The sequence below is a fragment of the Python bivittatus genome, unplaced genomic scaffold, assembly GCF_059951505.1.
Source record: "Python bivittatus isolate LINGU-HERP-01145 unplaced genomic scaffold, Pbiv_v1 ctg000850_np1212, whole genome shotgun sequence".
Classification (NCBI taxonomy): domain Eukaryota; kingdom Metazoa; phylum Chordata; class Lepidosauria; order Squamata; family Pythonidae; genus Python; species Python bivittatus.
In genome coordinates, this window is record NW_028277112.1 from 7,883,913 (window position 1) to 7,907,370 (window position 23,458).

The 23,458-nt window shown below is 42.0% G+C and overlaps 1 protein-coding gene across 7 annotated transcripts in view; it reads left to right on the forward strand.

Moving 5' to 3' along the window:
* ATG10 (autophagy related 10) overlaps nucleotides 1–11,334 on the forward strand; it is a 126,501-nt gene extending 115,167 nt beyond the window's left edge. For 3 of the 7 annotated variants that reach the window (XR_015793854.1, XM_088130243.1, XM_088130244.1), the window contains one exon: nucleotides 1,009–11,334. The gene's annotated coding sequence lies outside the window, so the exon portion shown is untranslated. The remainder of the gene's footprint in view (nucleotides 1–1,008) is intronic. The other 4 variants (XR_015793853.1, XR_015793852.1, XM_088130245.1 and 1 more) reach the window with 4 other exon arrangements.
* The last annotated feature ends 12,124 nt before the right edge of the window (nucleotides 11,335–23,458 follow it).

Sequence of the window (23,458 nt, forward strand, 5' to 3'; positions counted from 1 at the left end):
TCCCTACTCATCCTCTAAAATTATTTCTAGATTTTATTTCTGCTGAAACCCAAAACATTCTGAGGTATGTTTCTGTCAAATCAATAGTTTGGCAGAATTTCCAGAATATGTTGTATGTATTTTGTATTTGAAACAAAACATATTTTCAGTTTGCATACTCTTCTAAAATAGTACTTATTAAAATTACACATTTGAAAGCCCTATCTCTTTTTAGTAATTTCTTAGAATTACTAAACGTATTTTAGGTCTGCTTCTCAAACCATAAAACATCAAACATTTTTTTATACAGCAATAACTTTATACCTAAATGAGAGCATGGATTTTCTAAAAGCTGATCTCCTGCATTTCTGTTGCTTTTATTTTTATTATATGGCTTATATATTATATTTTGTATCTTTACATTGATTTTACACTGTTCTTTAGAGTATTATACGCTGATGGTTTTGTGGGAACATTCAGATTCTGTGGCTGATGCAGATTCAATTAGGGAGATAAATGTCACTATAGTTGAGAAATTGGATTAAGATCTTTTCCTTGTTTCTCTCTAGAGAAAATTCCTTTCCCACCTTAAATATGATTGTTACTTATGACATAGTAGTCATGACTATGACTAATAAGATCTATCTCACTTAAGTAGAATAAAAACTAGGATGTGAAATTTAATAAAATGAGTGAATATGGAAGCATCTTTCACATGTCATATTTTGTCTTGGAAAAAACAACTACTTGTTGAAATGATAACCTCATAAAGTATCAAGTGACTCTAAAATTACTTATGTATTTTTCCAGAGTATGTTTTCAGTGATAGATATTTCTCTTAAATATTTATGCAGTGAAGAACTGTTTTCAAACACTGAGTGTAGTTATTCTAATAATCAAGAAAAAAATCATAAAAGCAAGATTTAACACAAGCACGTTTAGCATAAATGTCATCATTCTCTTCATGTTTATATGTTGATCTCATTCAAACCATAGTTTCTGATTACTTTTTCATTATTGTTATTTCAGATTAGGTACGGAAACATGGATTTTGGGTGGAATATAAATTGTCACAAGTCTTGTAATTTATCTCATGCTTGGAACTAAGGATAATACAAAGGTGGCCTTGATGGAGATCATGTTACATTGATATATGTCTGATGAGCACCCAGCTTAGAAATACATTTTAATTGCCATAAGCAGGATACACAATGTCATCAGGACACAAATGTTGATTCATATTATAATTTCTTTGGCTGTGGTAAGTGGGAAAAATTCCTCCCCCAAAACAGATAAGAGGACTATATTGGAGCAATGTCTAGGACAAGTACTTCAAATCCTAGAAAGAACATAAGCAACTGCCAAAGGTATCTGAAACCAACAAAAGTAATAACGATTTCTCTATCTTGACTGCTGTTGTAGCATATGCAAACTTATGAAAAGGAATAATTTGTATGAACAGTTTCCTTGCTACAAGACTCATGAGCAAAACTGATATTACAACTTAACATACTTCTTTTGAGGATTTAGTATAACATTGTGATCATGCAGAATGTTAATAGGCTAGTGCATACATAGGGAAAACTATTACTGGCTACAGTTTCTATTTAGTATATACACATTGTAATATATTTAGCAAGGCTAATATTTATCTGACTTATGACCAGTTTGTATATCATGGTGGCAACTTTATTTGTTGTTAAGGTGTCTTTCCTATTCCTCTAGAAATGAGGGACTTGGATATAAAAATGCAGCAAGGGGTGCAGCTTTCACCAACTTACTTTTTATGGTCCATCAATCAAATGCCTTAGCCTAGCTCCCATACCAGAAGTAAGCCAGGCCAGGAGGAAAGTACTTAAAGGGTCAAAATTGGCATGGAAAAGATTTAGTTCCTGTATCTGGATGTCACTTTCATTTTATTTGTAAATAAAATGGCAGCTACTTTCACTCCTACTTGTCTTTCTGTATGCTATTTCTTTACAGAGAAATATTGGCACAGGAAAAAAGGCAGTATATATAATGGCCCAATACAAAACCATCTGGAATTTAAGTCCTCTATATGTGTCTCCTTGTTTCCTGTATTTTTAGCTGGTTTTCTCTCCAACAGAAGTTACATAAAAATAAATGATGCTGAAAAGTTTACATCATGAGTTCCACGGCTTTATTTACGATTCTGATACATGCCTACAACAATATAGACAGACAGACACACACGCACGTGCACACACAACACTTATGTATGGTTATGACTTACTCTTTCAAGAGGTTAATTAACAGTCGATGTATGAAACCAATTAGCAGAAAATGGCCAGGTTTTTATTTCATTTATCCCATTTAATTAGTCACTGCTTGATTAATGTCAATTATTTCTCTGAGATGCACCATAGCAGAGTATGTACCCTCCACTTAGCTTTTCATTTCCATTAGAATAGTATCAGTTGTAAACAAAATCTGTCTATTTCTTACTACAGTAAGTAAGTGGTGTCAATGTTCCAATATTGTACTATTCAGATTACAAGTTAATTTTCAAAGGCTCAGTATGTTTTGATAGTTAAAAAGACAATACATCACTTTAGCTTCTTTCATAATATTAGGATGTGCTATGACTCCTGTTGAGGCAATTTATAGGTTACAATTAAGGCTTGGGGCTTGTTCCTATCTTTAGTTTATGTCTTTTCCTTATCTAAGCAGATCTCCGCAAAGATTAAATAGGTTTCATATAAATAATGATACTGTGATATCAGAATAAGAAATATTTCACTGTAATATAATATCCATATAATTTCCATGCCAACCTTTTTTAGTAATTTCTCTTCAATCTTTTTTAATTTTATCTTTTGTTATAGGAGAAAATTACATGTAAAGCTTGCTGTTTAAAATATTTTTGGAATCTCTGCTTCTACTTGTTAAATATATATTATTTATTTTGCATCCTTTAACATAGCTATAATGCAGTTTCATACTTTTGCTTGAGGATGTAACTTTGCACATCTTTTTAAACTGAGTTGTGTGTGTGTGTGTGTGTGTGCGCATATATGCACCCCCACATTCAACACACAGAAGCCAGCTAAGAACTGTGATACCACTTTGGTCTTAAGATCCATATCTTTATTCCCTTGTTCTAAATATATATGCAATAAAGTAACTCATGTTGATGTCACTACTCTTACTTGGGTTCTTTTATACTCAGGAGGCATGTTGTCTGATGTCACCTGGTATCTTAATTACATAATTATAATTATATAATTATTTAAATAATTTAGTTTAAGTACTAGAGCCTGGCTTAACTATTTTAATGACAGAATGTATAGCATGATACCTGGCAAGTTTACAGCTTTAAGTTGGGTCTGCAGCTGTCAGTGCATTGCCACCAGACTGCAGAAATTGCTTTCCTGGCTGCTTAGCAGCAATTAATGTTTCACTAGATAGTACTGAAGTTTCAAGACAATGCGCTGAATAAAAAGGATGCATATGTCAGTCAATGTAATGAAAGTATCCAGAGCGTTTCTACTCTAACACTAGTACTAGACTGAGAATCATCTGCTACAAATACAGTACTCAATTTTGTCAGTTGCTGACAGAGATCTAAGAGGGTGTTTCTACTTATTAACCATCATTCAGGAAAATACAGATTCTAATCATAGAGGTTAGAGTAGCCAAAATGACAAAAATCTGTACAGTATCCTACCAACCATTAATTTGTTGATCTCTTCCACTATTTTTTCAGTATAGAAATACAAAGTGCACATATGTGGTATTAATGTTTATGAATGTTTATCTAAACCGTTTTAAAACTATCAAAGTAGTGCCTAACATACCTTACAGCATCCTAGGTAGCTAAAGATATACAACACTTGATTGATACAATTTCTAGTGTCTAATATAATTTCTAATATACCCAATATTTGCAGTGGCTTGAGTCAGATAATGTTCATCCTGACCACCAGTAATCCAGGTAGGAATGTTTTTCTCATAATCCCTCATGCCAGGAATAAATTATCTCTGATAAACACAGATTGCAATTAGAAAAAACACCAGGGGAAAGAATTGGTTATATATGATGCACAGAAAATAAGTCTTCTGGATTGTGGCCATTTATTGCATCCAAATCCTTCATTTCTCCACCAGAAAATCATCCTGCTTCATTGCAATGAATAGAACCTGTGTGAAGTCATAGGCTAAATCAAATAGTGGCCAAGTTTGGATATAACTAATATCCCTTCAGAAATTGGTTTGGGAAGTTGAGAACATTAAATCAAAACTAGTTCTGTACATCTACTGTATCTAGTTCAATACTATAGCCCTTTGAATGGCTGTGATCTTTCACAGAAAGATCTTTCACATTGCCTGCTACTGATTGTTGACTTTCTTTACCCAGTAATGCCAGGGATTAATGTTAGGATCTTATATATTTAAAATATATATTCTGTTACTGTACCCTTCTCCAGAAGAAGCAAACAGGATTGCAGGCTATAGGACAATGCACAGCTCATTCTTTCTCAACATATCAAAGCAAAAAACAAAGACAAATGTCTTATCTGTTTAAGTAGTAGTATTCCATTTTCATGTGAAAGTAGAATTCAACTTCTTGGTTATATAATTTCATTACATCTTCTTTTAAATCTAGAACAGGACAATCTGCAGATTGCATGCAGTTCCCCATCTCCTTTGTTTGTGCCCCCTTAAGCCTCCAATATGTTTTAATGTATCTCGTGTGTGTGTGTGGTGTGTGTGTGTGTGTGTGATATCCATCCATCCATCCATCCCCTGTCACCCCTATGGGTGGTATGTGTCTTCCTCAATCTTGGTCCCTCTGGGAGTTTGAGGGTTCCGTGCAGTGTCTTAGCTGTTCCTAGCACTGCACTCTTCTGGACAGAGAGCTCTGATGTTGTTCCTGGGATCTGTTGGAGCCACTCTCCCAGCTTAGGAGTCATAGCCCTGAGTGTTCCTACCATCACTGGGACCACTTTAGCCTTTACTTTCCACATCTTCTCTAGTTCCTCCTTCAGGCCCTGGTACTCCTCCAGCTTCTCATACTCCTTCCTGATGTTGCAGTCATTTGGCACGGCTACATCTATTACCACCACTGTCTTCTGGTTCTTGTCTACTACCATGATGCCTAGTTGATTAGCCAGTACCTGCCTGTCTGTCTGGATCTGGAAGTCCCACAGCATCTTAGCTCTGTTATTCTCCACAACCTTCTGTGGAATCTCCCATCTGGACTTGGAAGAGTCTAGCCGATACAACTGCAGATGTTCCTGTACACAATGACAGCTACTTGGTTGTGCTGATCAGTGTATACTGTTCCTGCCTGCATCTTACACCCTGCCACTATGTATTGGACTGTCTCTGAGGCCTCTTTGCGCAATCTGCACCTTGGGTCTTGTCTAGTGTGGTAGAACCCTGCTTCTATGAATCTGGTGCTTAGTGCTTGTTCTTGTGCTGCTATGATCAGTGCCTCAGTGCTGTCTTTTAGTCCAGCCCTTTCCAGCCACCGGTAGGATTTTCCAGTGTCAGCCACCTCAGCTGTCTGTCGGTGGTAGATCCCATGCAGGATCTTCTCTTGCCCTGGCACTTTCTCTGCTTGAACTTCCTCCCATGTCTGCTGTTGCCTCAGACATTCTCTCAGCAGCTCATCTTTGGGTGCCATCTTACTGATACACTCCTGAATGCTCTGGGTTTCATCCAGGATAGTGGCTTTGACATTCACCAGACCCTACCTGCCTTCTTTCTAGCTGGTGTGCAGTCTCTGGGTGTTAGATTTGGGGTCGAAACCTCCGTACATTCTGAAGGGTTTCCAGGTCTTCACATCAGCAGCCTCTGTCCTCCTTTGGCCAGGTCACTATACCATCAGGGTATCTGATGACTGGCAGGGCATACATGTTCTTCCCATTGAAGACTCCCTTCCCAACAGGGATCTTGTTCTTCCCATTGAGCTGACTCTTCAGGACTTGTCTTATCTTTTGGTGGTACTTAGATGGTCCTTGCCTCCTCATCGTGGTTCCCCTGTGACTGTGGGATACCAAGGTAACTGTAACTGGTCTGTATGTTGGCTATGTGGCCCGCTGGCAGTTCCACCTCATCAGTCTTACCTACCTTCCCTCTTTTTACTACCACCCAGCCACGCTTCTCCAGTCCAAATGACATCCCAATGTCCTCACTGTAGATCTGTGTCAGGTGGATCAGCAAGTTGATGTCTTGTTCACTCTAGCATACAGCATATGTCATCCATGTAGAGGTGGCTGATGGTAATTCCACTCTCGCACTTGTATTCCATATCCAGTCCTCTTGTCTGCCTGTCTGCCTGCCTGCCTGCCTGCCTGCCTGCCTGCCTGCCTGCCTGCCTGCCTTACTTACTTACTTATAAATAATCTGGCTGATCTCTCCCTCTGAACCCCCTCAGCCAGAGAGATATACTGACAGAGTTGTAAATTCTGGCCTTGCCATCTCAACTAATTTTTTGGAACATTACAAAACTTTGGGTATGGTATGGCCTTTTGGTTTTAATGTATCTACCCTCCCCCACAAAAGCCCTCAGTGTAGATTATACATTCTTGTATTCTACAATATGTGAGATGGGCAGCTATATAAACCAAATAAATAAGTGTGCTTCACATTTTTACTTCTAAAAGACAATTATTACTATGAGCCTTGCTTATAAGGGTAAAATGCTTTGCTCTGTTCCATTCAGTTCTTGCTAACTGAGACATCTCATGGGCTTTTTCCTTAAAAATGAGGAATTCATTATGTGTGCTAAGCCAGTATTTCCCATATAAGAGCATCTGTTGCTTTAAATCATAAACTGGGTGGAGATATTCAGGAAATAATCCTGAAAAGTAAGAAAAGGCTACATAATCTGTAACCATAATATTTAGTGGGCAGGATCCAGAGAACCACATTAAAAATTGAGCTAATGCAAGGGGATTTCCTAAGTATTTTTTCCAGCTCCAGTCCCATGCAAAACCCCTACTTACTGAAATTCTTCTCTGTATTTCCTCAGGTGGGAAGAAACAGTTCAATGGAATAATAAAATAAGAGATTAGCTAGTGATTATGGAGCAGGTTTATTATTAGCATTTACAACATGATATAACTTTTCTTACCAAAACAAAATGAAATAGTTAGGATGTTCTAAAAGTACCACAGGCATTTGGCAATTAGTTAGCCTTTCATTAAATGCTTATTGTCTATCATAATGGTACAGGTTCCCTAAACTATTAATATTCCCTGCAATCATTTTGAAAAGAAGAATCACTGTATGTCTGACCTCTTAAGACTGTAAATCTCAAATCTGGAATCTTGCTATACAGACAACATTAACTCACATAATTCCTTGATATTTTCTGATAGTCCAAAATAAGTTTGTTTCTAAAAAATTCAACCTGAAGGCTTTCCATTTACAGATATACTGGGAATGCAGGTGAAGATCTTGTCACTTGTAACAGGTAGTAGATGAAATGAGATGATGAAATAATGGGTAGATTACAAGAAAATGTATAAAACGAAGAGGTAAAAACTTGTAGCTTGGCTGACAGAGGCAGTTGTTGATCCTGTGATCACAGCTTAAAATTGATCTCTTTGGGTCTGGTTGTTTCCAAGCTTGTCTAAGTTCCAGAAGATGTTAAGAGATTGATTAAGATTTAAATATGGATTGTTCACAGCCATACTATGTATGGGGCAATTAGTGCTACATAGGATAAATTAAAGAGTCCCGAGGCTCAGAAACAGTAGGCTGAGAGGCAGTGGGGACAGAACAATCTGCCAGTAGCCTAGTTCTCAGTCTTTGCTCACTTGAGTCCTAATTTAACTTTTGAACAGACATAAAATAAGCATTTTATCACAGAATACAAGAACCTTTCTACACAGGATTTTTGTTGTTGTTGTGATTGTACTGTAGTTCCTAGGAGGAAATGGCACTTTGAAGGGCTGCTGCGCCTCAAAACTTCTATCATGCCCCTTTAACGTGTTTAAATGAAGTAGCTTCCCCCACTTCCAGACATGAGTGCCGCCAGATTGCTATGCTCCAAGTGACAAACAGGGCTTCAGTGTATGTGCAGGAATCTATTAATCAAGGCAGATCAACCTCACTTTTTATGCTTCAGTGAGCATGAAACTGAGCAAACTCAGGGAGGCAGTGAAGGACAGGAAGGCCTGGTGCAATATGGTTCATGGGGTCACGAAGAGTCGGACACGACTTAACAACTGAACAACAACAACAAAGAGAGAATGCCTTGATCCAGTGAGGTGAAGCACTTGGCCAACAAAGAATAGCACTGCTTCTCAGACCCCTGAATTACATACATTATACCCCCTTTCCACATCTTTTTGGAGCATGTCTCATACCTTCTTTAGTATTTTTAAGCAAATCCAGCTAAGTATTCATAAATAAACACTCAGTAGATAGTGTTTATCTAAACACTAAACATCATACAAATCAAGGATACAATAGTACAGGCTTTCGATAGAATGAAATAGAAAATAATATAGACAGATGTTGTAATAGTGCAGAAGTACCTTGGATACATGCATCTATTTTTTTTTAAAGAACTACACCGTAGCTCCAAGATAAAACCATAAACGTGAAATGTGCATTCAATGAAGGGGATTGAGAATAAAACAATTCTAATGTAGTAATGCTTTTACACATATGTATGAGGCCACACTTGATATACTGTATAGAGTTCTGGTCACTATACTGAATAAAAGGACAGTGAAAACTGGAGTACTAGAGAACTCTGCTATGATGAAATATTGGAACCTCTGGGATTTTTAGCTTGGAGTAAAAGCAGATTTAAGGAAGTATAAAAAAATCTTGGGTGGAATGGAAAATATTTTCCCCCTCTCATTCAAACTAAATGCAGGAGACTGAAAAACGAAGGACTTTTGTTTTTCCTCAAAAGGGAATTGGACAAATTAATGTTGGATTAGACCGTCAGTGGCTAATCATTTCAATGGCTGTTTGCTGCCTCTGAAATTATGACCAGCGTGGGCTTAAACACCAGTAGGTGAGGAAGGCTATCACTGCTGGCCCTTGTTTATGAGCTTTCTGAATTCCTGTGTTTGCCCACTATGGGACACAGTATGATGGACTAGTGGGGCTATTGGTCTGATCCTGCAGGACTTCTTATATTATTCAACAACTACATAGAGGGCAGTTTATAATGTTGAATTGTCAACAGTTAAACTATCAGTTAAGAACTTAAACATAATTACTGCCTTCCTGTGATCAGTGGATTAACTTTTTCTGTACAGTGCCCCAGTGTGCACATGAAGAAAGTATTTATTTCTATTTCTTTCTTTTGTTTTTCCTAGTTAGGTTTTACTAGAACTGTACTTTAGCATACGTAGTTAGGCCAAGTAGTTTACTATCATGATTACAAAGAAAATATAATGAGTTAACCAAGACAGTTTACTACTATGCTAGGATGTATCATATTATTTTGGATTGCCAAATAACCTTAATTTACTCAGAAAAGATCCTTATAATAACTATCAATAGTGATATAAATTAATTTAGTCCTTAAGCTTATTGTTAAATGTGGAGCATATGGAAAAATATTGCTTCATCTTCTCATTGTTAGAACACAGAGACTTTTCAAAGACAGACTCATATCCTGGATCCATTCCTTAAAATCAGGAAGGTAGGTTTTTTTTCTGATGATGTCAAATTATCCTCTTTGCCATGCCCCAGGCTTAGTATAGCCCAAAGCTCTTAATGAAATGATGGATTCCAATTTTTAGGAATATAGTTCAACAACATTAAGATTCTTAACTATAATATTTTTTCCCAAAATGATGTTAACAAATGCAGTGATATGAAACCAAAACAAGGCTACAACTGGACAGATGACTTAAATTTCAGTCAGATTTCTAACAACTCAGATACAAAAATCTGGACATTAATTTGTGGTCATGCTAGATTATACTTCAGCTTCCCTTCTGTATACCTTTAGCCAAATGGCTTCCTACTTGTGGTTCATCCACCAAGAGCCCCTCTCTGGTTTTGAAATACTGATACATATTAAGATTTGCTGTTATCTGTAACTGTAGCAAATAATAGAAATAAAGGACTAAGAGCTAGCATTAAAAGAAAATGTGAAATTTTGAAAACATGTATTATCCCCTTGGGTGGCATAAAAAATGCAAAATGGGAGATGTTTAGAATTATGATTGGCTTTACATTTTGCACGAGGATTATCACTGACTGAATAAAATGTGAGGTAAAAGTGTATCTAATTAGACCCAGAGACTACAATATAAAGAGGCTGCACTGCTAACAAAGATTATGGTTACAGTTGCTAAGGGAAGCAAGACCTTTGGCAATTTGCAGCACTGAAAATGAAAACTATTGGTTTGTCTATTTTGATTGCAGGGCTACTAGAGAGAACTAAGCTGGTTAGTGTTCTGGGTTGTTATGTGAAACTAATATATTGATCTTTGAGTAAAAACTCATAGAAAGGCACTGCAAAGTGATTAAGTACCAGAGGATGTAATCAATAGCAGATAGGTTGTTCAACTGACAGATGGGTCAGAGAAGATGACAAGAAAAAAGGAAAAATAAGCAGAACCAGAAAACAAAGTTAGACTTGACAGAAAGAATTGTAACCTACAGAGAATCTAAAAGAGATAAAGCTGAAAGACTTCACTGGTGGCTGTAGGATTCACATGAGTTGGATTTTAACAGTAAAAAATGTTCAGCAAGCAAACAGCTGAAAATCTGAAATGTCCAACATCTTCAGTGGGCATGGGCAATGCTTTGGATTTGATTCAGTAGAGGAGCTTCAGAATACATGAAAGGCGCACCTGTCTGGAACTCATTAAAGCAGCTGCATTTGTTTCTAGGATTGCATGGCCATCATTATTGTCAGATTCAGCTGGCATGGAATGGCACGCCGAAGCGCTGCTCAGCCGTGCCTAGTCAATTTCACCACCCGGGCGCTAGCCAAGGAAAAGGGGAAGTGAAAACTGCGAACTGATTACGGCCAGGTGGCGACGCTTAACTCAAAACCGCAAGCGGATACTTTGTATCAGCACCGGCTGCCCTCGAGCGCTGCAGACAAAGAGGAGCGCAGCGGATCGGAAGGGAAGCAATCAGCACGTGATTGAGAACTCCTGGCTTTACGTGCAACAGGAAAACCCGACAAAGACAACAACCGCACAACCCATAGACGGCAATCAAGAACACAAAAGAACCGGACTGAATCTGCCATTTGGGCAAGGGGGGATTACTGCGGATACTCTGTAACCAAGCAATGGGGAAACACGTGGGATAAATTACAATTGTAAGATGTGCCAAGCCAACCCTGGCTTTGTCTGTACTTACTTATGTTATGCTTGAGTAAACTTCTTTGCTGAACACACGTGCCATGAGAGTTTCTCTGAGACGAACGGGGTAAACCTTACAGTTATATCATAGGGATAGAAAATTGGCTTTCTACCTGTTGGCTTCAATCACATTCATCCCTTTCCCCAGCTAGTTATTATGTATATGCTTATTGTTTTTACAAAAGTGGGTGCACATACCCAGAAGCCTAAATGTCCAGCTGACAATCATAGCAATGTGATCGGCTGCTGAAATGTGGCGTAGAAAGGGTTTTTCAAGGACCTGAGGGTACTGGCAGAGGTTGCAGGAGGCCAGCAGGTTTTCCTGGAACATTCTTAGCCTGTCGACAAGTTGGACAAGTGGTCACATACTAATGTACCTCAGCTTTGATGCATGACCACCAACAATCACAGGTGGGCAAATGGAGGGTTTTGTGCAGGCCAAACTATCCTGCTACTGGAGTCTTGTGGGTCAGCTGCAGGATCTCCTTGCACAACTCTCCTAGAGGTATGTATAAGCAACCACAGTAGTGTAAGAGTCCATTCTCTGCACTGAATGGAGAGAGACCAGGCTGGTCTGGGTCGGTCTGGAGGTTGCGAAGGTGTGTGTGTGTGAATGGATCTTTTTCCTGATGATCTCTGATGCATGAGGTCAAAGGAGTGGGTCCCAAGGTGGCTGCAAAGTTTTCTGGGTCCAGTATGGTGGTCAGAGGTTCTTCTGATGCTTTAGACCCATAATTCAGAAGCCTTGAGAAGGCATCAGAAGACATGATGAAAACTCCTTAATCTCACAACGCATGGACAGACCATAGTTTCAGCTGGGAAACTAAGCATCCTAGACCAAGCTAAATCCAAAAATGCTAGGGAATTCCTGGAAGCTTGACATTCAGACAAATCAGTTATCAATAGACACATAGAAATAAATCATATTTACACACTATTCAAAAGAGACAATAAAAAAGCTAAGAAAGAAAAAGACCACAATACATCGCCCCCAGCAGCCAACACCCAGATAAGCAAGGATTAACACCTGGCAAACAATCAAGCAGAAAACAGTACCCTAATCAAGGAACCACCAAGGAAAAACCATACCCTCACCAACACTGGCAGGGCAAGCTACTGTATATAAACGGAGCAAACCCCACACTTACTTGCACTGATGATGTTACCTAGCTGGGTAATGAAACGTCTGCAAACAAACAACCAAGCTCAGATAGCACCAAGGACTCCACAGTTCAACCCTGAGCTACATATATTCTCTTCTATTGGAACTTTTCCATATCTCAGTGCAGTACTTTTAGATAACCCAGTCAACTATTTTCCTTTTGGGGGGAAGATTTTGGAGATGATGGTGGGGTATCAACTACAAAGAATCTTAAATGAAACAGTAGATTACCTGGATCCCTTTCAATCAGTATTCAGGTCTGACTTGATATAGAAACTGCATTGGTTGGTTGTTGGGACCAGAATAGCAGAGTGTGCTCTTCCTCTAAGCAGCATTTGATAGTATTGACCATGGTATCCTGCACAATCTGCCAGGGTTGAGGGTTGGAAGTTCCATTTTATGTGATTCTTTTCCTACTTGGGTGGATTGTGCCAATCAGTTGTCATGGGAAACAGCAGTCAAGCCCTTGGTTGCTCCAGTCTGGGGTGCTATAGGTTTTGACTCTCCCATGTTATAAAAGATACACATAAGGCCCCTGGGAGAGCTCATCAGGTGGTTTGAGGGGATGAGGTATCATCAACATGCTGATGATACTCAACTTTATCACCTCAGGCCTAGCCAGGAATGCCATGGAAGCACATACCCAGTGTCTGGAGGCAATGAGGGACTGGATGGAATGAAACAGGCTAAATTAAATGCTAGCATGAGCAAATTGTTGTTTCTTCAGAAACATCAGAACTCCTCTCTGGTTCCAATAGAAGAGAATATATGTAGCTCAGGGTTGACCTGTGCAGTCCTTTGTGTTTTCTGAGCTTGGTTGTTTTCTTGCAGACGTTTCACCAGAGAACACCAAGGACTCCACAATCCTCTGTGGTTCCTTGTTGGCTCTGGATGGAAAAGCAATTCCTATGAAGAAGCAGTTCCGCAACTTAGGGGTTTTCCTGAATTCATGGCTATTACTCATGCAGCAGGTAGAGGCCATGATTAGAGGAACCTTTGCTCTGCTTCAGCTAGTAGGCATGGTGGCCCCTTCTGAACTAGAAAATGCTAGTGTCAATACCCTCATCACATGATTATACTACTGTAATGCATTGTACTTGGGGTTGACTGAAGATAACTCTGAAACTACAGTTGTTTTAAAATGCAGCAGCTCTCCTACTAGTGAGCATTAATCATTTTAGCAACATAATATACAGTGCTGTGCTGTGCTGTTTTAGTTGCCAATAGATTTCTGAGTCCAAAGTGCTGGTTTTAACCTATAAGGGTCTTCATGGCTCAGCTCCTGTATTCTTTAGGGATTGTCTACTCCAAATTTGATTCTAACTGTTCAATCTCTGTGAGAGAGAAGATATATTAGTGATGTTTATGGAATGTATAATGTTTATGGTTGGGGGATTTTGTATTATAGACCTCCTTGAGTCTATGAAAGTTGGCAGTATACAAGTAATTACAATAAATAATAATATGGAGATAATAAATGATGACACATAGATCCCTGGAAAGAGGTTAGGCGGGTAATAAAGCTGGCTGTTTGTAAGCGTCTTGAAGTTAATGTCATGATAAGAGCCAACATGGCTTTATCAAAATAAATCATGTGAGACAAATCTTGTGTCCTTTGACAAGGTAACTACTCTAGTGAACAAGGGGAATGCTGTGGATATAATCTACCTTGATTTCAGTAAAGCTTTTGACAAGGTTTTATAGGACATTCGCATTGACAAGCTCTTAAAATATGGTTTGGATGGCACCAGAGGAAAGTGGACCCACCACTGTCTAGCTGCCTACAGAGGGTCAACATTAATGCTCTGTATCAAGTTGGGGAATGGTAACTAGTGAGGTTCCATGGGAAATCAGTCTCATTCAACATTTTTATTACTGACCTGGATTGGTTCTTTATCAGATTTTCAGATTACACAAAACTGGTAGGTCTGGCTAACACCTAGAATGACTGAACGAGATTGCAGTCTAATCTGGTCTGAGAGGAACAAGATGTCCCGTAATAGGGAGAAATGTTAGGGGACAATAATGCAGGAACCACAAGACGGGATTCATGGCTTGAAAAAACTACATCTGAGAACAACCTGGGTGTAGTCATTGACATGTTGAAAATAGGAGTGTGAGGCAACTGCTAGAAGAGTTAATGCAGTTCTGAGCTGCATTAGAAACAACATTCTACTAAAGACTCATGAAGTTATTATTACTCTTTACTTAGCAAGGGTGAGACCACACAGAATACTGTGTACAATTCTGGGCACTTGATTCCCCAAAAAAGTGAATTTACATGTTGGAGGGGATTCAGAGGACAGCAACAAAAATGATGCAGGACTTGAGGACATGCCCTATGAGGACAGGCTGAAGGAACTTGGGATATTCAGTCTGAAGAAAAGATATAAGGGAGACATGCTAGCCATGTTCAGGTACATGAAGGGAAGCTACAGCCTGTTAAACAGCAAGTTATATTATTTGCAGATATTTACATCATTCACAATAAATTATGTCTTTTGAGTAATGATGTTATTACACAAATGATATAAATTGCCACAAATGCTGTAGCATTAACATAAATTTAACTGCATTATCTGGAATATTTTTGTTGCAACAGACTTGTCCATTATTGGGGTGGGGGGTGTTATCCAAAGGAAATGGGGTCCATTACATCTGAAGTCCACTACATTATATTCTTTTAAATCAAGGTTTGACTACACTGTTAAAAAGGGAAAAGGGATCTGAGTACATATTTAGATCTACCCTCAATATCCTTACTCATTCAGCTTTTATAGAAAATTTTGCACGTTTTTGCAAAGAAGTGAAACGGAGTTGAAATATGCTCTGGTAAATGCGCTTACAACTATGATTACAATTGGAAGCTAATTAGAAAAATATGGTTCCTGCAAGTGTGTTCAGCTGAAGTTGTTTATAACTGCCTTTCAGAACTTAATTCTAAACACAAAATTTTCCACAATCCACAGGTGTATAGATTTTCAAGTGTATACCAGTTTCACTTCTGTGGGCTGATCCACATAAATAGCTTGACCCCTACATGAGTAGGGATTACTGACCATTTCCTTAGGGCAGCAATGCAAAACCTTCTACCTCAGGGTTGCCCAAACTGGGGAGGTACAGACAGATGCCAGGGGAGGTATGAATAATTATTGAGTATTCATTTGTGTTCATTTTGATGTTTGTATTTTTAGGAGAGGTGTGTACATTAAGATTACACTAAAGCAGTGTTTTTCAAACATGGTAACTTGAGATATGTGGACTTCAACTCTCAGAATTCCCCAGCCAGCATACTGGCTGGGGAATTCTGGAAATTGAAGTCTACACAACTTAGAGTTGCCAAGTCTGAAAAACCCTGCACTAAAGGGAGGCGTGATGACAAAAATTTTAGGAACCCCTGCTCTATACACTCAGCCCACAGGGAAGGCAACCCCCATCTTTTTTTGCTATGACAAAATAATGTGAAATTTAATGTATTCCTGTACTGGGAAAGCTTGTCAATAAAATTATTTGTTTTTCACATGATTATTATCATAATACTACTGATACTAAATAGGATTATAAAACTATAAAAATGCAGCCTAATGCAGTTGGTACAGAAGTAATCTAAAGAAAAGAGACTTAGTTCTTTTGTCTAGGATTTTTTGCAGTTTCAAAAATTCAGTCTTCTGTTTATAATTGGGTAAATAGGAAAATAAGAGTCAAGTTAAAAAGATCGAAGGGAAACAAAATGAGAAAGGGGATGGGATTAAAGTTTTGTGGGTGCAGTAAATTAGCTGGGAAATAAGAAACCTGTTCATTGCAGTTCTTGCTTGGAAGCAATATTTGTATTCAGAGCTGGTCTAAAGGAGGTAAGAAGCAAAGAGAGACATGGGGTAATTTTTAATTATCTGTAAATACTCTCAGACATACTGATGAAAAAGTTACATAATTAACATTGCTGTAAGTATGTTGGTATAGTTTGAGATGATGTTCCTTCTACTGATCAGAATGAAAATAGTGTCACCAAAACAGTGTAGATGAATGCAAAATTGTGCTTCTAGGAAGAAGTATCCAAAATGTCATCATTCAAATTTCCATGACCAAACCCTGTGTTGTTTATTTTGTTATCTTTGAGCCCTGAGGTTACACTGGTTATGAATGGTAGATAGCTTAACTGGAATTACAGTGAAAAAGTTACAGACGTTAGCTGAAGTAGGTAAAGAGAATTCCTTGCCATTCCTACTGCCTAATTTAAATCTGAAAGAAAACTGTGGGCCAATTAAAGCATATATCAGGAGTAGACTCCAACAGTCCTCTCCCCCTACCCCATTAACCCTCCCAAAATAAAACAGGCTGAAAAAGTTGATCCTACTGCTAGAGACTACAAAAGGAGTACTTAGATGGGATGTGGTTTGCAGGTTGTGTGTCTATGCTGCAGTATTGTCCATTGGTGACGCCTCCTTCTGGGTGACTCAGCCTAAGTTGATAGGCTGAAGGGACCCAGCATGGGGATCTCAGCATCCCACTCACCATATCATTTGTGCTGGATGCTGGAATGTGCTTATCAAAGGAAGGGCGACAAAGTACCTGCCCAGCCTGCATTCAATACAAAACATGTTGCTATATTTCCTGTTTCCTAGCTAGTTTTGTCTTTCTGATTTTTTATTAAAAGCCCAGCCAATAACTGACTACAAATCATGCAGCTCAAATCACAGTAATATTGGGACTGAATTTCAGTCAATATTTCTGTACAGGTTGCAACCATGGCTTGATGGTGTTTTTTAAAAATTGAGGTCATTATAGCAGCTTGGAAACTTGACAGGCAAAATATCAGGTTCACCTTCTTTGTTCTTTTTTATGCACCTGGTCTACAATCAAGAATTTTGGTAGGTGTTAGAACTGAATACTGTGAGAAGGCAGGGAGAAGTGAGGGCCTCAAACGAACCATGTTTGCTAAGGGAGAGCGCTGTGCACCATGGGGCAGCCTTGGGGGGACGGCAGGAGGGAGGATGGGCAGAAGGCACACTCGCACCAGAGTGGAGAGGGGCGGCAGGAGGGAGGAAAGACTGCAGGCAAGAGGCACGTTCGCTCCAGAGTGAAGAGAAACGGCAGGGGGCGGCTGTCGGGTCAAGTGGGGATTGGAATGTGTATTGCGCTGATTGAGTGGAATGTCTGCGGTTTTGCGGTTAATTAGCGGCGCTCCGGGGCGGTAGAAAAGGTGAGATTGTGAGCCAAGCCCTCGTAGGAGGGGGAGGACAGATAGGGGGTATAAAAACCTGTCAGACCTTGCTTCGGGGTTCCTCCATTGCTGCGGGAGGGACCCACCTTTGCAAACGTGCCCAATAAAAACTTCTGTCTACTGGACAACCGAACCCGTGTCTGTCGTTTTCTGACAAAATTGGCGAGCCAGCCAGGAGTCCTCGACGTGGACCGGACTGTGGGGAACCGGTGAGTAATCGGCCGTAACACCCCGTTGAGGTGTCTCCCGTTTTCCCGGAGTCGGGTCCAGGACGGGACTCCAATCGCCAGTCAGACAGAAGTAAAGAGGAAGTCGGCCGACGAGGAGACCTCCGGGAGGTCTGGTGAGTACAGCCTACCCATAATCTCGGGGAGATTAGCGTGGTTACGAGGCGTTGGACGCCGCAAGGGGACAGAAGAGTCCGGGACCTTCTGTAAGGTGGGAAACGTAGTCAGGAAGGATGGGTAAGGCGCAGAGTAAGAGTGTAAGGCCAGGGGCCAATGGGAAAAACACAGTAGGGGAATCCCCACGGATTCTCCATTAGGACAATTGTTGCAACAGTGGGAGACACCCTGGTTGTGTCCATTCACCAGGGGTCTGGAAAAACCGACCATGATAACTTTGTGCACTAAAGAATGGCGAAAATATCCACTAGTGGACCCCGAATTCCCCTACCATTGGAATCCCCAGTAATTACTGGGTGACCCAACTAAAAAACTACATTGTGGAGCATAAAATGTTAACACAGGAACCCTATGTGGAAGTCTGGTTCCATGTTCATTGGGAGGGGCCTCGACCCAAGTTAGCCAAAATTTTTGTCCAAAAGAACAGGAGGATGAGGAGGACCTCTGGCTGACTAGACCTCAATGGGGGCCGCTACCTCCTCCTCCTCCTCCTCTTCCTATCGCTCCCCCTCCGGCGCCCCCACCCTATCCCGGGCTGCGGAAAGAGCTGGACCAGCTGAACCAAGACATTCAGAACGTGCCCTTTAGTCTAAGGTTGGCCAGTGCCTTCCCCGTCCGGGAAGTCCCGAACGGAACGAACGCACAGGGGGTGGCCGTCACCAGTTACGTAACGGTTCCCATCAAACCCAGTGAGTTGAGGGAATTAAAAAGGACCCTCCCTCGTATGCAAGAGAACGCCCATACCGCCGCCGAACAATTGGAACTTTTTCTCGGCCCGGTGGAATACTCCTGGGGGAACTGAATTACATTTTAGCCCACCTCTATACGCCAGAAGAGAGGGGCCAGATTCGGCGAGCTGCGCTCGGGGCTTGGGAGCAAAGGAATGCAAATGTCCCAAATGCCCTGGCCGCAGATACTAAATTCCCTCTGGCAGACCCAAATTGGGATCCCAATAATGTTGAACATCGGGAGAACATGAGAGGAGTTTCCCCCTGTACAACTAGGGGGGTCATGGTTCCCCAACCGGGACCCACGGGGAACCCTTGGTAAACATCACGGTGGGTCCCACCGGCGAGGAACGGCAGTTCCTCGTGGACACCAGAGCCTCTCGAACATCCCAGGGATTGCGAAATCCCGGGGCGCATCGGTATCGGTGATGGGGGTGGGAGGCTCTCTGGTCAAGGCAGACGTACTGGAGGGAGTGAGACTGGAGTGGAATGGGAAGGAGGTAACTGCAGATGTATTACTGATCCCACAGGCGAGAGTGAACTTGCTGGGAAGGGATCTCATGGGTAGTCTAGGAGTGGAGTTGTGGAATGTGGAACAGGCAGAAAGGATGTGTTTGTTGCGGGAGGCGGACGTGGAGGTTGTGAACCCTGAGGTATGGGCAGGAGAAGGGGGCGGGGCGGTTTCGCATAGCCCCAATTAGCATCCCCTTGAAACCAGGGGTGACGGGTTTGCGGCAAGCCCAATACCCGCTGTCCCGGGATGGGAGGCGCGGGCTGAAGCAACAACTGAGATGGACGGTGCTGCCCCAGGGGTACACCGAGAGCCCCTCTTGTTTGGACAGGCATTGGAAGAGAAACTCCAGGGGTTCCGGGCCCCTGGGGGTTCTCGGGTGCTGCAGTATGTGGATGATTTGTTGGTGTCTGGAGAGAAGGAAGTAAAGGTGAGAGAAGACTCAGTGGCTTTATTGAACTGGTTGGCTGAGGAAGGATTGAAGGTGTCAAAAGGGAAGGTCCAATTTGTGGAAAGGGAGGTCAAGTATTTAGGACATGTACTCCGGAAGGGCGAGAAGTTGATTGATCCTTCTCCCATACAGGGGATAATGCAGTTGAAGCCCCCTCATACTAAAACAGAGGTGCGGCGGTTTCTGGGTCTAGTAGGATATTGCAGGCTATGGATAGATGAGTACATGAGCAAGGCTCAGTTTCTGTATGAGAAGTTGAAAGGATCATCTGACAGGGTAGAATGGACAGACAGGGACACAGAGAAGTGGGGGAATTACGAAGGAGCCTGGTGACGGCCCCGGCTCTACCGAACTTGCCCCCTTTCACCTATACGTTACAGCCCATGGGGGAACTGCCATTGGAGTGCTGACTCAGAGACGGGCTGGGAAATATCAACCAGTGGCCTTCCTGAGCAAAGCCCTAGAACCGGTGGTGAGGGGATGGCCGACTTGTGTGCAGGCAGTGGCTGCCGCTGCTGTACTAGTGACAGAAGGGAAAAACTCACTTTTGGGAGCCCCGTGATTGTCCATTCACCCCATCAGATCTTAAGTGTGCTTAGTCAGCAGGCGGCTGCTTGGATGACAGAAGGGAGGATGTTGAAATATGAGACAGTTCTCCGGATAAGTCCTGATGTGGTGGTAGGAACAGACAGGAATTTGAACCCAGCGGAGTTTCTTGCGGGGGAGTGGAAAGAAGGGAGCCGGCAGAGCACGAGTGCTCCACCCTGTTGCAGCTGCAAACAAAGACCCGGGAGGACCTGCAGGAGGTCCCGCTGGAGGAGGGTGAGGTCTGGTTTGTGGATGGGTCTAGTCGAGTAGAGCAGGGACAAAGGAAGTCAGGATATGCGATAGTGGCGGCGGAGGGAGAGACAATAGAGAAGGGTCACTACCAGGGGATTGGTCGGCTCAGCTGTGTGAAGTGCACGCTTTGAAACGGGCACTAGAGTTGGGAAAGGGAGTGTCCCTCACCGTCTACACAGACTCGCGATATGCCTGGGGAGTAGTGCACATTTTCGGGAAAATTTGGCTGGAACGGGGTTTACTCACAGCTGCTGGAAAGGGAAGGTTGCAGGGAGGAAGCAGGTCATTGGGTTACAATTGAGGGGACCCCAGTAGTGAGCCGTGCTGACATGAGGGGGATGGTGGAGAAACTGCACGAAGGGTCTCACGGGGGTGCAGGCTTTGGTAGACACTGTAAAGCTGTGGGAAGGGCCAACGGGGTGTTGAAGCAACATCTCACCAAACTGGGATTGGAAACAGGGCTACCTTGGACAAAGACACTTCCGGTTGCCCTGCTTCGAATGCGGACAGCCCTCGCAAGGATGTGGGGGTCTCCCCATTCAAGCTGATGATGGGAAGACCTTTCCTGGCTCCAATGGGAGAGCCTATCCCCGAGCTAAAGGATGCCTTCCTGAGAAAGTATCTCTTGGTACTGTCACAATCTCTCTTGTCTCTAAGAAAACAGGGACTCCTCGCTCAACGGCCCCCCTTGCTGAAAGACCAACACCCCCACAAGCCAGAGGATTGGGTCCTGATAAAGACGTGGAAGGATGAGAAGCTGAAGCCGTCTTGGGAGGGACCATACCAAGTTCTCCTGACAACTGAATCAGCGGTTCGGACCTGACAGGGGCCCGACCATGGACTGCCCAACCGGGAGACGGACTCAAAGTAAAACTTAAAAGGAACTGAACTAAGGCAGGGGAGGAGATGACCAACATAAAGGCGTAGAATTGGCACAGACAGCTTTGATCACTGGGGATGATCCCCGTGGGGGGGGGGATGTTCTATCATTTTGGGTCTTCTCCCATACCAAGACCCTGGACTAATTAAAGGCAAATGGCTCTAAATCTCTTGGGGATAACCAATGCAACTCAATGTGTATATTTCAACAATACCCAGAACCGTACCCCCCCATTGCCCTCAAAAGGTCCTGCTTTCACTTGTGGAGGGGTCTATAATATCCCTTACGCCTCAACCCCTCTATACCTACCTAAAGGTTTCTTTTTGTTATGTGGACATGAAGCTTACACCTATGTTCCAGCCTATAGTTCAGGGGGCCCTTGTGCCATAGGGCGCCTGACCTCTTTATATGCCCTGCCTCCAATGCAAGCGCACCCATCAAAAGAAAAAAAAAAGAAAAAGGGAGCTGCCATCTGATTGTGAGAGTGATGTGACACTCTTGTCCAAAACAGAAGCCATGGCTCTGGCCCTCTCCTTAGTAGGGGTTCCTGCACTAAGTGGAAGGGCTTACCTGGACCTAAGGAAGGTGGCCTGCCTCCTGGCTAAAAGTGTCAACCTTACATCCTCTCTCATTGCAGCCCTCACTGAAGAAGTCACTGAGATCAGGAGGGTGGTCATTCAAAATCGGATAGCTATAGACTATCTCCTATTAAGGGCAGGACAAGGCTGTGAATCTTTTCAAGGTCTTTGTTGCTTTAACCTAACCAACAATGAGAATTATATTGAAGCAAAACTAGCCAAGTTGAAGACCTTAGCCTCTCGCATATCCGAGGATCCAGAGGGATGGAATTGGTCGTGGCTCACTAGTTGGTTACCTAACTTTGCTTGGTTAAAACAACTTTCTGTACTAGCCATTGGCTTCATTGCCTTACTGGTCCTAGTATGTTGCTTAATGCAATGCCTCCCTGCTTGTGGGAATTACCTGTCCCAGTGTGTGAAGCCCCGGGTCCGGGACGAGGGAGCAATCCTGTTAGCCAGGTTTGAGGCCCAACAGAGGCGTGAAAAGAAATGGGTGGATTGTGAGAAGGCAGGGAGAAGTGAGGGCCTCAAACGAACCATGTTTGCTAAGGGAGAGCGCTGTGCACCATGGGGCAGCCTTGGGGGGACGGCAGGAGGGAGGATGGGCAGAAGGCACACTCGCACCAGAGTGGAGAGGGGCGGCAGGAGGGAGGAAAGACTGCAGGCAAGAGGCACGTTCGCTCCAGAGTGAAGAGAAACGGCAGGGGGCGGCTGTCGGGTCAAGTGGGGATTGGAATGTGTATTGCGCTGATTGAGTGGAATGTCTGCGGTTTTGCGGTTAATTAGCGGCGCTCCGGGGCGGTAGAAAAGGTGAGATTGTGAGCCAAGCCCTCGTAGGAGGGGGAGGACAGATAGGGGGTATAAAAAACCTGTCAGACCTTGCTTCGGGGTTCCTCCATTGCTGCGGGAGGGACCCACCTTTGCAAACGTGCCCAATAAAAACTTCTGTCTACTGGACAACCGAACCCGTGTCTGTCGTTTTCTGACAAAATTGAAATCATCATTTTGTAAGTTTAAATTAATTTTATCCTTTTGAATCTGTTTGTTTTATAATTATACGTGTAAGTATGAGACTTTCATAAAAATTAATAAAGATCTATTTAGAAGGTACAAAACTATTTTAGATGAAGGTCAAACAACCAGGTCATTTTTATTAATTTATTTTGGCTTCATAAGTCTTCACTTGGCCTGCTTCAGGTAACATTTATTTTCTATCAAATAAAAACTGAACTTTATTCAGCTGGCAGGAATTGTAAGGTAAATAAAAGTGCTAATTAATGGATGCAATATTTATTGGTCAAAAGAAATTTGCTTTAAGTGTAGAGTTAATCTGTTTTAACAAGTAGAGGCCTAAAAATATTTAGCAAAAACGGAGGAACA